Source organism: Ailuropoda melanoleuca, chromosome 5 (assembly GCF_002007445.2).
Source record: "Ailuropoda melanoleuca isolate Jingjing chromosome 5, ASM200744v2, whole genome shotgun sequence".
Taxonomy (NCBI): domain Eukaryota; kingdom Metazoa; phylum Chordata; class Mammalia; order Carnivora; family Ursidae; genus Ailuropoda; species Ailuropoda melanoleuca.
In genome coordinates this window covers 28,311,356-28,327,020 of record NC_048222.1, presented here as the reverse complement: position 1 = coordinate 28,327,020, position 15,665 = coordinate 28,311,356, and the positions used below count along the sequence as shown (strand labels likewise).

Sequence of the window (15,665 nt, the reverse complement as noted above, 5' to 3'; positions counted from 1 at the left end):
GCTAACTCAAAACAGAAAAAACAGTTGAATAAATACAACGTACAGTTAATTTCAACAAATAAGTTCTATTATTTTGTTAATAAGTACCAAGGCCTTTTACTACATTGTACACAAATTTATATATATAAAAAAAGAATTTATAAAGCAGAGTTAATTTTACATTAAGTGGTAAAATATTAGAGAAATCTTGTATAAAGAAGATAAAAATTTCAAGAAGAAATAAAAATAATAATTAGAAGTGAAATAATTAATATTTTTTGCATTCTGATTACATGCCTGGAAACATCAAATTTCAGATTCCTCCAAAATTATCAAAGGAATGAAAGGGTAAAATATAGCATTACTTAATAACAATCAAGTGAATTCTTATAAGATACAAAAAATCAACATGAAATTATGAAGAAAATTATCCATTCACAAAAGTTACTACAAATAAAAAATACTCCAGGATCAATTTCAAAGACATATTTCCAATCGATCTCACTAAAAGGAAGGTGATTATCATGTCTCCATTTTTGTTCCCTTCCTCTTATGCCTGAACCCCACATAGGTTGGGACTTTCTCAGCCCTGTCGGTTCTCGCCTCTTTCCCAGACACTGAGATGCCCCTTCTGACATTTGCTGGTTGGCTGGGCCCCGCGGAGCTGTTTCACTTCCATCTCTTCTGCCTCCACCAGATACGGAAATAAGTCCTGGATTCAGAGCTCTTCCCAGCCCTGCTCTGCCTCGATGTCTCCTCACTGTCTGGCTCACAGCGGCCACTGCAGATGCACCTGGAATAGATAAGGGAAAGAAAAAACTTTGAGTTATGAGGGTTAAAGGAAGCAATGCATGCACACGACAGGTTATGGGAGTCACGGTTGGTTGATTCACCATGCTCAGGGCCTCTCTTCCTGGGCTCCCTCACTTAATCATCCCATCCTTTCTGCAGACCCCAGCTATGCTTACTCCTGGCTCAGTAACCCCCAAGTCTGCACCCTCCACCTCGACTTCTCTTAGAAATGGGGAAAGCTGATCCCACGCAAGCCATGATGGGGAGGGGAGCCTCGAGAGAGGAGCAGACAGAGGGAACTGACAGGGGCGGGACCAAGGGGGGAAGAAGATGCAGGAGCTGCTTGTAAGGAGAGAGGAGGCACCACCTCGGTGTGGGCGCTCTGTATGTGCCTCAGAGGTAATACTCCATACTGTATGCAAAAAGGACCACTGAGAACTTGACTTTCAGGATCATTTCATCTGAAACAGAAAACCCAAAATTATTTTGGATTGTAAAAGCAGACCCATGTTTAAAAAAAGAGAACTGCATCTACTGCTTTGAGCATTTTAACACTGTGTGAATTACTAGGACAGGAGGCCTGGATGGTCTGATGTATCTTCTATAACTTGTTGCATTAAAAAGGCTAAGCCTTGTTTGGTCAAGGATTATTTATCATGGTATGCAAAGAAAAGGGTTTAAGTTTATTACATTATATTTCTGATTTTAAATTCTGATCTTAATTTGATTTCTTTTTAAAAAAGATTTATTTATTTATTTTAGGGCAGAGGGGCAGAGGGAGGAGAGAGACGATCCTCAAGCAGACGTCTGGCTGAGTGGAGAGCCTGATGCAGGGATCCATCCCAGGACCAAGATTGTGACCTGAGCCGAAATCGAGAGTCAGACATTCAGTCAGCTGAGCCACCCAGTGCCCGTTAATTTGATTTCTTAAGGGTAATGGTAAAACACACTCTTCGTAAGTTATATGTTGAATCAGTGCTGTGTGAATATAGGTCATATAACACGAAATTCACCATCTGCACATCTGAATAACTAAGATTGGTCCCAGACCTACAGGGATAAAGGTAAATCACTATCTTTGGGGCAGCTCAAAGATAGAGGGTGAATTCAGAGGCGGTCCATGTCCAATCTGCCACCTTTCCCAAGAGTTAGGATATCCCCTTTTCATGCTTTCCATCTTGCCTGTGTATACACAACAATGAACTTCTTCATGAACTCCTACTGTTTACCAAAACCCTCAAACAAAAGCAATGGCAGAGATGACTTGGTGCATATTCTTAAGAGAAAACAGACAGTAACATTGGCTTTTTATTATTTACGGAACTACAAGAAGGGAAAGTGTGCATGGAATCCATGAGAACAACTATAGAAACTAGTTTCAGAGCAATTACTTGGCAGTAACATCCTCTTGGGAGCCTGAAGTCTGTCCCAGAACCAGCCTCTGGGACTGAGGAAAGAGAGAAAAATGCTTGTTCCAGGGCACATGCAGGTCTTTGGGTCAGATCAGGAACCCTGCGGAGGTCAAAGGAAAAGTTATCTCAGGTTGCTGACTTCTCTTCCTCTAAGTCCCAGGAAAGAAAAATTTGGTGAGAGACTGAGTCTTAGCCTGATGAAAAGTAAGAGTTTTTCTTGGCTTCCTTCATCACTGGAGCAAAGTAATGCTCATTTTCCACACTTGCTAACTGGCTGAAGTTGAAAGAGAGGTTCAGGCCTGAGACCCTCTTCCTAGTAGATGCTTCAGAGTAACAGGGCAAGGAAAGGACTTTCTGCAACACATCCCCCAAGAAAAACAAACCAGGAGTATCACTTGGTTTTCAAGATCCTCATTACATGAAAATGAAAGTAGAAATGGGAATGTATTCAGCCATTAAAAGCATCTTAGACAATTATATAAAAATTTCCATCTCATTTCCATTGCCCCGGTCGGATCACTGGGAAGTAAGGCCGGGGCTGGTTGAAGACGAATCCATTACTAAATGAACTTCAGCATGACCTGAGCAGCTGCAGCCCCCATGTGTCTGGTTGGGATAAGATTCCAGCCTGGGAATTTCTCTCTCCCTCCAGGCCATTTTTGCTCCCTGACAGTCTGATTTCAGTGGCCTCCAGGATTCTCTAGCATTGCTTTTCCGTGTCAGTTCCTTATCACGGAAGATGGGTGAGTAGGTCACGGGAAAGCAAACGTCAGCCACCTCTCAGGTTTTCTTACCTTTCTCGCTCCTCATATGCACTAAGATGCCCACTACAAGGAAGATAAGCCCCAGCACAAAGCCTGAGATTCCAGCCACTGTTTCTCTGGGCAGAATCAGCATACCTCTGGGAAACACAGACTGGGGTCTGTCTCACCTCTACCTGCTGCACCCCCTCAGGTACTGTCTGAGATTCTGGGGCTTGATGGAGAATACTAATATGAAGGCTATGAGAGATATATACCTTGGAGAAGGAGGAAATTTAGAAAGGACCCCCAAGTTCTGGAAATTAGGCTGTGACTTCAAAAAGGACACACATACTAATTCTGGTAGCTGCCTCTCAAAATAACTCACAGAAGCTAAAAGACCAAAGGCAGAGAACAGTTCCCATGTGTGAGGGTAATTCAGGAAGGTTTCTGAGTTTCCTAGGTTTTCTGACAAGAGCAGAGATCTATGAATCCTTAGCATCCCCTAGGTCAAGGTGGCCAAGTCTCTGCTGCCCCAGCTCTGAACTATTCTCAGGGACTTCTCTAGGAAAAAGATGGGGGTAGATATGAACCCAGTGTATAGACACAGGACAAGATGAGTCCAGTCTTTATTATGGATCAGGTTTGTGGACATAACCCTAGCTGTTTTCCTCCTGTCCATTCAGGAACCAGTGGGGTTGAATGTGGCCTGGATAGAAATATGTCACATGATAGACAAGAAGGTTGAGGTGCTGTAGGGGTCCGTTCTTCAAAGGGGAGGTGTTTACTTTAGGCTTTACTAAGAATTGTAAAGAGAAAAAAAGCTAATGGCATATAAGACTATTATTTCTTAGACATTTTTGTTATAGAGTTGATTTCTAGATGTTTAAAATATAAATGATATAATTAGGCTAGTAGATATGGGTGGTACTGAACAGATGGAAACAAACCTTCAAATGGAATATTCATGACCTTGAATTACATAATAAGGATTGAGAAGAATGGGAGGGAGACAAGGCAGCACTTTGTGGCACATTTAGCAGAAATTTTAACTGTAAAAAAAAAAAGAAATTTTAACTGTAAGTCAGTAAGTAATAGCCTTTGGACAAAGAATATATAACCAGCTGTGAAATGACCTATGTTTTCAATGTTCATCTTGATTAAAAGGATGAAAAATTTGCTCAAATAATTTCTTAAAATTAAATATACAGACAATAGCATTCTCTTTTTATATGAATCTAATAATTTTATTTTTTTAAATGAAGGAAATTAAGCAAGTTTGATATGACTTATACTATAAATAACTTAAACATTTTTTCTACAAAAATCCAAAATCTTCATATTTACAGTGATATCCTCAAACCCAGTATTCTGAGCACCTAAATGCTTCATTAGTAGGCATACCCGTCCTTAAGTTCCTCTTTTGCAATGTCTTCTCAGGTTCCTCGAAGAATCCCACAAATAATCAGGTGTTATCTGTACCTCCACATTTCTCTGCTTGATGTCCCTCTTCTCCTTCAGCTTCTGTGCTGCACATAGGTCAATTTCCAAGTGCAGTTACTTCTTTCGGATATCTTCCACCAGTACACTTCCTCCCTCCAGAGGGCAGAAAGTGTCCATGTGCCCCTAGAGAAAATTCAGAGCAATTTCCCAAATCGGTGAGCTTCTAGATCCTTAATAATTTAGTTCTTCCTTTTCTACTTTGTGCACAAATACTCTAGGGTACAGCTGGGTCAGGTAACTATACCCATGGCCATTGTTCCCTGTGATATTTTTGTCTTGTGCATACTGGGAAAGTGAGAAAATATCCCAACAAAACTAAACTGAATGGGTGTGCAAGCACTTCCTTCAGCTCCTCTCCCTGGCTCAGCACAGAGCAAGCAGGTGATGAAACCCAGCTCCCAGCTTCTCTCTGGAAGGAATTAGACTGCACATCTAGCATCCTGACTTTTCTAGCTGCTGACTGAGGGTCTGGCTTCTAACTAGCCTGTCCATAGGAGAGAGCCTGGAATTTGCTAGTCTTCTGGGGACAACAGAGAACAAGCAGTGGCTTTGAATAGGTTTATGGGCTCCTCCTATGGCTCCTTCTCCCCCAGTTCACTTCAGTGATAAAGCCCAGCATCCAGCTTCTCCCTGGAAGGAGCTGGACTATACATCTAGCCTCCCAACTTTTCCAGGTGCTACTGGAGAGACTGGCTTCCAACTCACCAGTCCCTGATAGCTGACAGGGCTTGACATTCATTAGGCCCCTGGGAACTACAGAGAGCAAAGCAATTGTTTAAAAGTATGTGATCTGAACAAGAATGCAGACATTTTTACAGCTCTTCTCCTTGGCTCAGTGCAGAATGAGTGGGTGATAAACTCTAGCTCCCAGATTGTCCCTGAGGAAAGAAGGAATTGGATCATATATGCAGCATCCAACTTCTCCAGCTGCTACTCAAAGAACTGGCTTCTATCTTACCTGTCTTGGGGCACTGACGGGACTTGTCACACTCTAAATTCCTGGTGGCTGCTAAGAACACAGACAGTGGTTTGGAAATACATAGAAAGATCTGAAAGACACCCATAATCTTTGGTTGGGATGATTGGTAAGGGTCTTCTCCTATATGAGGCCAGTCCATGAAGACTAGGAGAGGTGGCTGTTTTGTCTAATGCACACACCAACACAGAGCCAAGGAAAATGAAGAAACAGGGAAATGTGTTCCAAACAAAAGAACAATATAAATTTCTTGAAATCAATCCTAATGAAATAGAAATATATGATTTACCCAAGAGAGAATTCAAAAAAATGGTCATTAAGATGCTCACTGAAGTTAGGAGAGCAATGCATGAACAAAGTCAAAATTTCGACAAAGAGAAAAATTTAAAAGTATCAAACAGAAATCATAAAGTTGAAGAATACAATAACTGAACTGAAAAATTCAACAGAGGTGTTCAACAGCAGAGTAGATCAAGTAGAAGAAAGTATCAGTGAAATTGAAAATGAGTCACTGGAAATCATCCAGTCAGAGGAGCCAAAAGAAAAAAGAATGAAAAGAGTGAAGATAGCTTAAAGGACTTGAGACATCATCAAATGGACCAATACAAACATTATGGGAGTCTCAGAGGAAGAAGAGAGACAGAGAGACAAAGGGGCAGAATGCTTTTTCAAAGAAATAATGTTGAAAACTTCCCAAATCTGGGGAAGGAAATAGGCATCCAGATTCAAGAAGCCTAAAGAATATTAAAGAAGATGAACCCAAAGAAACCCACACTGAAGCACATTATAATTAAATTATCAAAGTCAAAGACAAAGAGAGAATTTTCAAAGCAGCAGGAAAAAAGCAACTTGTCACATATTAGGAAACCCCAATAAAACTATCAGTAGATTTTTCAGCAGAAACATTGCAGGCCAAAAAGAGTTGGATGATATATTTAAAGTGCTGAAAGAAAATAAATCCTGCCAACCAGGAATGCTATATCCAGCAAAACTGTCCTTCAAAAATGAAGTGAAGATAAAGGCTTTCTCAGACAGACAAATGCTGAGGGAGTCCATCACCACTAAGATCTGCCTTATAAGAAATGTTAGAAAGAGGTGAAACGAAAAGATGCTAACAGCAAAATGATAACTTAAAAAAGTATGAAACACACTGACAAAGGTGAAAATATAGACAAATATGGAATGCTGTATCACTGTAACATTGGTGAACAAATCGTTTTTTAATTCTAGTGTAAAAGTTAAAAGACAAAAGCATTAAAATAACTATAACTAAAATCATATTAATGGATATACAATATAAATAGATGTAAATTGTGACATCAATAACATGTAATGTGGGGGTAGGGGAGAAATAAAAGTGTAGAGTTCCTGTACGCAAGTGAAGTTAAGTTGTTATCAGCTTAAAACAGATTGTTATAGCTGGAAGATATTTATATAAGCCCCACTGTAACTACAAAGAAAATACTTATAGAAGCCACACGAAAGAAAAAGAAAAGAACTAAAGCCTATCAATACAAAAATAAAATAAAATAAAATAAAATAAACGAACACAAAGGAAGTCAGAGAAAAAGAGGGACAAAGAACTATAAGAAAAACAGAAAACAGTTAACAAAACGGTAATATTAAATCCTTCCTAATCGGTAATTACTGTAAATGTAAATGGTTTAACTCCCCAATCAAAAGACATAGTGATTGAGGGGATAAAAAATCCAAGATCCAACTATATGCTGTCTATAAGAAACTTAATTTTATTATTTTTTTAAATTTAAATTCAACTAGCAAGCTTATAGTACATCGTTAGTTTCATACGTAGTGTTCAATAATTTATCAGTTGCATATAACATCCAGTGCTCATCACATTGCATACCCTCCTTAATGCCCATCACCCAATTATCCCATCTCTGCACCCACCTCCCCTCCAACAACCCTGTTTGTTTCCTGTAGTTAAGAGTCTCTCATGGTTTTTCTCCCTCTCTGAGGACTTCCCATTCTGTTTTCCCTCCCTTCCCCTACAGTCCACTGCCCTGTTTCTTATATTCCATATGAGTGAAACCATATGATAATTGTCTTTCTCTGATTAACTTATTTCACTCAGCATGATACCCTCCAGTTCTACCCACATAGAAAAACTTACTTTAGATTTAAAGATACACATAAACTGAAATGAAGGAATGAAAAAAGATATTCCATGCAAATATTAACCAAAAGAAAGTAGGGTAGCTATAATTATATCAGACAAAATAGACTTAAAGCAAAAAACTGTCTTTAGAGACAAAGAAGGTCATTACATTAAGATGAAAGGGTCAATTCAATAGAAAGATATAACAATTGTGAATATAAATGCACCCAACAGCACAGCACCTAAGTATACAGAGCAAATATTGACACACCTGAAAGGAGAAATTGATGGCAATACAGTAATAGTAGGAGATTTCAATACACTTTCAATACTGGGTGGAATTTCCAGACAGAAAACCAATAAAGAAACAGTGGAGTTAAACAACACTATAGAATAAATGGACCTAAAAGACACACACACAAAACATATTCTTCTTCTCAAGCACACACAAAACATTCTTCAGGATTAAACCACATTTTGGGTCAAAAAACAAGTTTTAACAAATTTAAGAAGATCAAAATCATACCAAGTATCTTTTGCAACCATGATGGAATGAAAGGACCTCAAAAACAGTGAGAAAATGGGAAAATTAACTAATAAGTGGAAACTAAAGTCCACACTCTTCAACAACCATTGGTCAAAAAATATCCTGAGAAAAGGAAAATGAAAACATGACATACTGAAACTTATGGGATGCACCAAAAGTAATACTAAGAGGGAAGTTTTTAGTAAAAAAGAAGAAAGATTTCAAATAAACAACCTAACTTTACACCTTAAGGAACTAGAAAAACAAGAACAAACTAAACTCCAAGTTAGTAGATAGAAAGAAATATAAAGCAGAAATAAATAAAATAGAGGATAGAAGATAGATGATATCAACAAAACTGAGAGTTGGTTTTTTTTGAAAAGATAAAAAAAATGATAAACCCTTAACTAGACTAAGAAAAAAGAGAGAAGACTGAAATAAATCAGAAATGAAAGAGGAGACATTAAATGGATGCCATGGAAATAAACAAGATCTTAGGGAGCTTTATGAGTAATTATATGCCAACAAATTGGGTAACCTGGAAGAAATGGAAAAGCTCCTAGAAACATATAACAAGATGGAATCAAGAGGAAATGGAGGGGCGCCTGGGTGGCACAGCGGTTGGGTGTCTGCCTTCGGCTCAGGGCGTGATCCCGGCGTTCTGGGATCGAGCCCCACGTCGGGCTCTTCTGCTGTGAGCCTGCTTCTTCCTCTCCCACTCCCCCTGCTTGTGTTCCCTCTCTCGCTGGCTGTCTCTCTCTGTTAAATAAATAAATAAATATTAAAAAAAAAAAAAAGAGGAAGTGGAAAGCCTAAACAGACCAATAACAAATAAGAAAATTGAAGGAGTAATTAAAAATGCCCCAACAAAAAAAAGCCTGGGCCCAGAAGACTTAACGGGTGAATTCTATCAAACATTCAAAGAAGAATTAAAACCAATCCATCTAAAACGCTTCCAAAAAATAGAGGGAACACTTCCAAACCATTTATGAACCCAGCAATACCCTAATACCAAAGCAAGACAAAGACAATACAAGAAAACCACAGACCAATACCCCTAATGAACACGTATGTTAAAATACTCAATAGAATATTAGCAAATCAGTTCAACAGCACATTTAAAGGATTATACACCATGACCAAATAGGATTTATCTGTGAGATGAAAAGATGGTTCAATTATGGCAAATCAACTGACACACCATATTAACAGAATGAAAGGTAAACATGATCCTCTCATGATAGATGAATAGACACAGAAAAAGCATTTGACAACATCCATTTGGGATAAACGCTATCAGCAAAATAGATGTAGAGGAACTCACCTCAACACAACAAAGGCCATATATTAAAAGCCCACAGCTAACATCATAATCAATGAGGAAAACCTGAAAGCTTTTCTTCTAAGATCTGATACAAGGCAAGGATGCCCACTCTTGCCACTTCAATTCAACATAGTACTGGAAATCCTAGCCAGAGCAATTAAACAAGAAAAAGAAATGAAAAGCATTCAAAACAGAAAGGAAGAAATAAGTTTATCTCTGTTTTCAGATGACATGATCATATATGTAGAAAACTCCACAAAGACTCAACAGCAGCAACAAAACTATTAGAACCAATAAATGAATACAGTAAAATTGTAGGAAACAAAATCAACATATGAAAACCAGTGATGTTTCTATACACTAACAGTGAACTATCTGAAGAAAATTAAGGAAACAATCACATAGCAACAAAAAGACTAAAATACTTAGGAATAAACTTAACCAAAGAGATGAAAAATTTGTCCACTGAAAATTGTGAAACATTGATGAAGGAAATCAAAGCAGACACAGATAAAAGAAAAGATTTCAATGCTCATGGATTGGAAGGCTATTGTTCAAATGTCCAGACTACCAAGGTAATTTACAGATTCAATGCAATTCCTATCAAAATCCCAATGGAATTCTTTACAGAAATAGAAAAAATAATCTTAATTACATGAAACACAGAAGACCCCAAATAGCCAAAACAATCTTGAGCAATAAGAACAAAGCTGGAAGCATCACATTTCCTAGTTTTTTTTTTCCCACAGAAAGTGGTTTATTGATTTTAGAACAAAATAAAATGCTTTCAGAACTTTTATTAGTGAAGAAAAACTGTTAGAACGTGAAAAGTTTTCTAAAACATTATTTTGTCAGCTGATAAAGTAGGCACTTCAACACAGAAAACTTCCTATTTGCAACTGTGTGGAGTCCGAGCTGTCCAATTAGATAACCGGTAACTGCTTGGAAGTGGGGCTTGCACTTGCAGCCAGTGTACTGAGTGTCAGGTCTGACCTCTTTGCCCTGATGCCGGTGGTGCTCCTTCTTCTCCAGCACCCACTCACAGCTCTTCCTCACCACCCCACGCCTCACAATCCTGTACGGGACTCTATGCAGGAGGCAACTCTGAGTGGGTGGATGGAGTGGATTGGCAATACCCAAGCTAATCCACACCGGGAGAAATGGTGATCCTTTCTGAGTTAGGTGGCCTCGGATGCCCCTTCTACAACAGAAGTCCCCACTTTTGGAACCCTCTCCTCTCCCAGTGATATCCCCCGGGGCCAAAGAAGTTGTTTAGTAGGAGAGCAGGAGGTGAGAGGCCCCATTCCCTCACAGGCATCTTTGTGGTAGATGACCACTTGTTTGGGTGTGTTTGTTCGGTGTTGCCTATGCGGTAGGCAGGGGGCTAAGCTACTTTTGGGGCAACACAGGCCAGGATCAGCTCATGAGAGCCTGGCACTATCTAGGGGGAGCCAGAGGCCCATGCTGCCACTTCAGACCCTAGTCTGGCTGTGGGGCTGGCATGCCACTATAGACCAAGTTGGGGCTCCCAGCAACTCCAGATGTCTGAGGCAGGAAAACAAGGCTGCCAGCTTGTGGTAGCCCTGACAATGACAAGGGCTGATCTTGGCTTCCAGCCCTGGCTAAGAAGAAAAGGGACCCTCCAGCCCCATGGGAGAGAGGTCTGCCTGATTTCAAAATACATTACAAAGCAATCAAAACAATATGGTACTGGTATAAAAACAGACATATAGGCAAATGGAACAGAATACAGGGCCCAGAAATAAATCAGTGCATCTATGATCAATTGGTCTTCAATAAGAGTTTCAAAAACACAAAATGGGGAATTGTTGGGAAAATTGGATATCTTATGCAGAAGAATGAAACCGGGCCCTTGTCTCTCACCATACGCAAAAATCAACTTAAAATGGATTAAAGACTTAAACATAAGACTTGAAACCATAAAATCCTAGAAGAAAACATAGGGGGAAAAAGCTCCTTGACGTATGAGGAGAGATATCATCTCATACCTTTAGGACGTCTATTACCAAAAGACAAAAGTGTTGCTGAGGATGTGGAGAAAAGGCAATCCTTGTACACTGGTAGTGGGAATGTAAATTGGCATAGCCATTATGGAAAACAGTATGGAGGGACCTCAAAAAATTAAAAATAGAATCACCATATGATTATGTATATATAAAATATATTATTATATTATACATAATACATATGCTAACTAGCTATATACTATATGCCAAGTAAAATAAGGCAGACACATAAAGACAAATACTGCATGATCTCACTTACATGTGGAATTTAAGATAGTTAAATTCACAGAGGTAGAGAGTAGAATGGTGATAACTAGGGGCTAGGGGGAGGTGGAAATGAGGAGCTGTTGGTCAAAGGATAGAAATTTTCAATTATCCAAGATGAATAAGTTCTGGAGATCTTACATACTGCGTGGTGATATAGTTAACAATACTGTATTGCATACTTGAAATTTGTTAAGGGTAGATCTCAAGTGTTCTCAACACACACACACACAAAGACTGGCTACCTTGTGAGGGGATGCATATGTTAATTAGCTTGATCGGGCAATCATTTCACAATGTATACATATATCAAAACATCAAGTTGAACACCTTAAATATATATAATTAATATATATAATTCCTATTTGTCAATTATACCTCAATAAAATGGAAAAAAAAAATCTTCAGGATCTGCCAACTCTTACCTGGCTACATGGGAACCAGTAGAGAGCTAATTAAAAATACAGATTTCCAGACCTCACCACCCATTCAGGATCTGAATCTCTGGGCAGTGATTCTGCAGAATCTGTGCTTTAGGGAAGATTTCTAGGAGACTCTGGTGAGCAGGACTTGGGACCCGGTGGCCTGGAAGATAAACCCCAACTCCTTAGGCTGGCATCTAACACTCTCTGCTGTCCAGTAGCTGATCACTGCTAGACAAAATAATGCCATTGAGCAGACCTGTGACCCTACAAAATCTTGTATAAGGTCCTCAATAATTTACCATTCCTATGACTTGTCTTTGGGCATTTCTCGCACCTAATTACCTTAGCAACTTGCCTTTTCATTCTTAGCAGACGACCTCGCCTTCCACTTTCCCAAGAAAAGAGGAAACAAAAGCACACACACAGCCTGTCCTTTCTCCCACCCTTCATCCCTTCCTTTGTCTCTGTGACAAGAGTCCTTGTTTTTGTTCACAGCTCACTCCTCCACCCCTCACTGCTATGGTCTCTGGTCTCAAGTTGGTGTACTCAGTGTCCTCCTCTGTACAACTTGACAGAAAGAAGCCTTCCACAGTCTTCTTGGCTCTGCACACATCTCAGCTCTCTTGTTCCCTGTATACTCAGACATCCTAAAAGAACAGCACAATTTAGCTCAAACTCTACTCTGTACCAGCGATGAGAAATCAAAGACAAGTCAAAGGCCATCTCAGCCCCCAAGGATCTTAGGCTCCACACTCATCCTCACCCCCTTACTTCTCAGCTCGTCCTAGTCCTGCTCCTGCTCTCCCCAAGTCTCCCTGATTTCCAAACCCACATTTCAACCTGCCTTTCCTTCATCTTCTAAAGTCATTGCTACCATTGGTTTAGGTCACCCTCTTAACCTCAGTTTCTGGAACACTAATACCTGCTCTTCGCTTTCAGGTTTCCTTCCCAGGATCTTCTCCGTTAGCCAGCATCACAACCGTCCAGGTTCCTGAGGTTCAATCCTTTGCTCTCGTCTCCCGGGATCCGCTCCTAAACGATCTCAGCGCCTTGTCGTGGACTTCAGACCTTTATAGTAACCGTCCACCTGGTGTCCTTCAAAGACCTCAGACCCCTCTTCCCCACCAGCGTTCCTTCCTACGTCGCCCGGGGGCGGTGCTGTGCTGGGAGGCTCCATCGGCACCTCCCTGTCCCACGGGTCACGCCTGCACCCCTGCCTCCTGGGCTCCCCACACCCCCACGGCCAGCCAGGTGCTGGCCCGCGTGTCCCCGGCGACCTCGCCTTCTCTCGCCTGGGGCTCAGCGCTGTCTGCTCCCGACCTCGCTCTCCCCCCGCCCGCCCCAGTCGCCGCGCCCCTGAGACCCGCCCACACGCTCCGCCCGGCGCGCCGGGCCACGCCCCCGCCCGGCCTGGCGGCTTGCCCTCCCCACCGTTCCGTGCGCGCCCGCTTCCCGCCGCTTTGGCCGGTTCGCCGCGTCGCCGCCGCCCCGGCTCGGTCAGCGGCGTGCCTCTGCCCATCCCTGCGGAAGCGCACGCTCTCCTCTCCCGCTTCCGACGTGCCTGCCCACCGGGCACCGCGCCCCGGGAGACAGCCGGCGCCCTCCGCGTCTCCGCGACAGGAAAGTGCGCTGCGGGGAGCGGCGCCGCTGAGCCGGGGGCGCCCGACTCCCACTCCCCGCACGCCCGCCTAGGTCCGCGCGGTCCCGGGGGCGGAGTAGGGCAGCGGGACAGTCGTTACCCGTCCACCCGCCTCGCCCGCCACTTGCTTTCCGCAGCCGCTGAACCTCAAACCCCAGCTGCTACCCGCTGGCGGGGAGCGCTAACCTGGCGCCCCCGGGGTCCTAGTGCCGTCCGGCTAGCGCTGCTTTGTATTCGGGAGCTTTCTCTGGCTCTTTGGCATTTATTGAGAGATAGAGCCTATTAAAATCAAAACCGAACCAGCTTTGAAAATTCGAAGCAGACTAACCAGTTGGATCATACAAACAAAGCTTAATTTAGCTTGTTTTGCAAGGTTAACTTGACCTAGATCATTTCTTGTTTGCGCTTCGGGACTGATAAGCAAAACTTGAACTGTTTCCCATGGTTGCTGTGAAGCAACCATTGAAAAATCTCATATTGCAGCCAATCTGTGAAGAATAAACAGTCAGTGCTTTCTCACGGCGTAAGTTGCTTTATAACACTATACCTGAGCCTCATTCCATGCTCTGGTTTGAGAGCTCCCGGTTTGCAAACTGTATTTTTGGTGCGTGCACAATAAATTTTTACTAATTAGTGATTTATTGGTTTTTATTTTGGGTGTTTTGAGCCTTTGACAGTATATTTAATGTGCATGGTTCTAGCTAGTCTGCTCAAAACGTCTCACCTCAGGGCTGGATTTTTAAAAACTATCTTTTCTAATAGTGAGTTAGGTGACCTTGCTCACAGAACCTTGCTAGGCCTTGGTGTTCTCGCCTATGAAAGGAGAGGATTTAATGAAATGATTTCTGAACATTGAACAATAGGCCTTTCACGGGGAAAAGGAAAAAGTAAATAAACACATACATATATAAAAATATATAAAATGTGACTCAATGCTAAGGGGTGATTCAGTGATCTTTAGAGACGGGTGGTCATATTAAGGGGAAAGCAATCAATTCTGCTGGCAGCTGGAGGAGGAGGGGGACATGAAGGCTTCAGGGCGAGGTGGTATTTCCTGTGGGGTCTGGGGAGGGGCAGAATCTCACTAGTGGGGAAAGGCCTCAGGCGGAGGCTTTGCTGGGACAGAAAGAGTTGGGGAAATGGAGAGTGGTGCTGTTCTCTCTGACTCCTTTCGTGCTATTGGACAGTCTTGGCTCCTGTGTCATCTCCTCCACGAAGCCTTCCCTTATTTATTTCTCTTTTCCACAGTTAGGTTCTCTTTCTTCTGTTGCCAGTATTACATCTTAAATATACCTCAGTTTTGTTGTGTTACATGCTGGAAACGTAGAAGGAAATTTTGTAAAGCTTTCTTAAAGCCTGGTGTGAGAATGTCTTCTTAGCTTGAAATTTAACATATCTTTTCACCTTTCAAGCATTGCCATAGAGAGACTTGACCTTAAAAGGTGTGGAATGTACCTTGATTGATCAATGAAAACCACCACAACCTCCAGATAGTGCATTTAACCTAAATGCCAGCAGAATATATTTAAAAATGTGAGGCATTAATTTAAAATATCATTTAGAGACAATAGAAGACAAACTGGAACACTCACGGATTTGTGGAAATTAAGTAAAACACTCAAAACAACGAATGGATCAAAGAAGAAATCACAAGGGACATTAGAAAATACTTAGATGAATGAAAACTAATGCACAACAGACAGTTGCAGGATACCAGCAGTAAGGGCTGCACTAAGGGGCAATTATGTCTGCAAACACTTACATTAAAAAGGAAGAAAGACCTCAAACCAATCACGTACTTTACAACCTTAGGAACTAGCAAAAGAAGAACAAACAACCCAAAGCTGGCAGATGGCAGGAAATAATAAAGATTAAAACAGAAATAAAATAGAAAAGAGAAAAATATACTGAAAATAAATAAACCCAAAAGTTGCTTCTT

General features: G+C 41.3%; 1 long non-coding RNA gene and 1 other non-coding gene across 5 annotated transcripts; both read right to left on the bottom strand.

The window, feature by feature from the left end:
* LOC105235430 lies at positions 1 to 13,966 on the bottom strand. Of its 4 annotated transcripts, none has more exons than XR_004625447.1 (6): positions 13,519 to 13,966; positions 13,010 to 13,155; positions 4,328 to 4,549; positions 3,874 to 3,975; positions 1,139 to 2,283; positions 3 to 772 (listed from the first exon to the last, which is right to left on the bottom strand). It is a non-coding gene; the product is annotated as an uncharacterized LOC105235430 (long non-coding RNA). The 4 variants fall into 4 exon arrangements; XR_853737.3 differs by lacking the exon at positions 13,519 to 13,966 and having other exon boundaries at positions 9 to 772; positions 1,139 to 1,232; positions 2,163 to 2,283; positions 13,010 to 13,472; XR_004625446.1 differs by lacking the exon at positions 13,519 to 13,966 and having other exon boundaries at positions 1 to 772; positions 12,088 to 13,472.
* LOC117802517 lies at positions 10,911 to 11,035 on the bottom strand. Its single transcript, XR_004625892.1, has one exon.
* Positions 13,967 to 15,665: the final 1,699 nt, after the last annotated feature.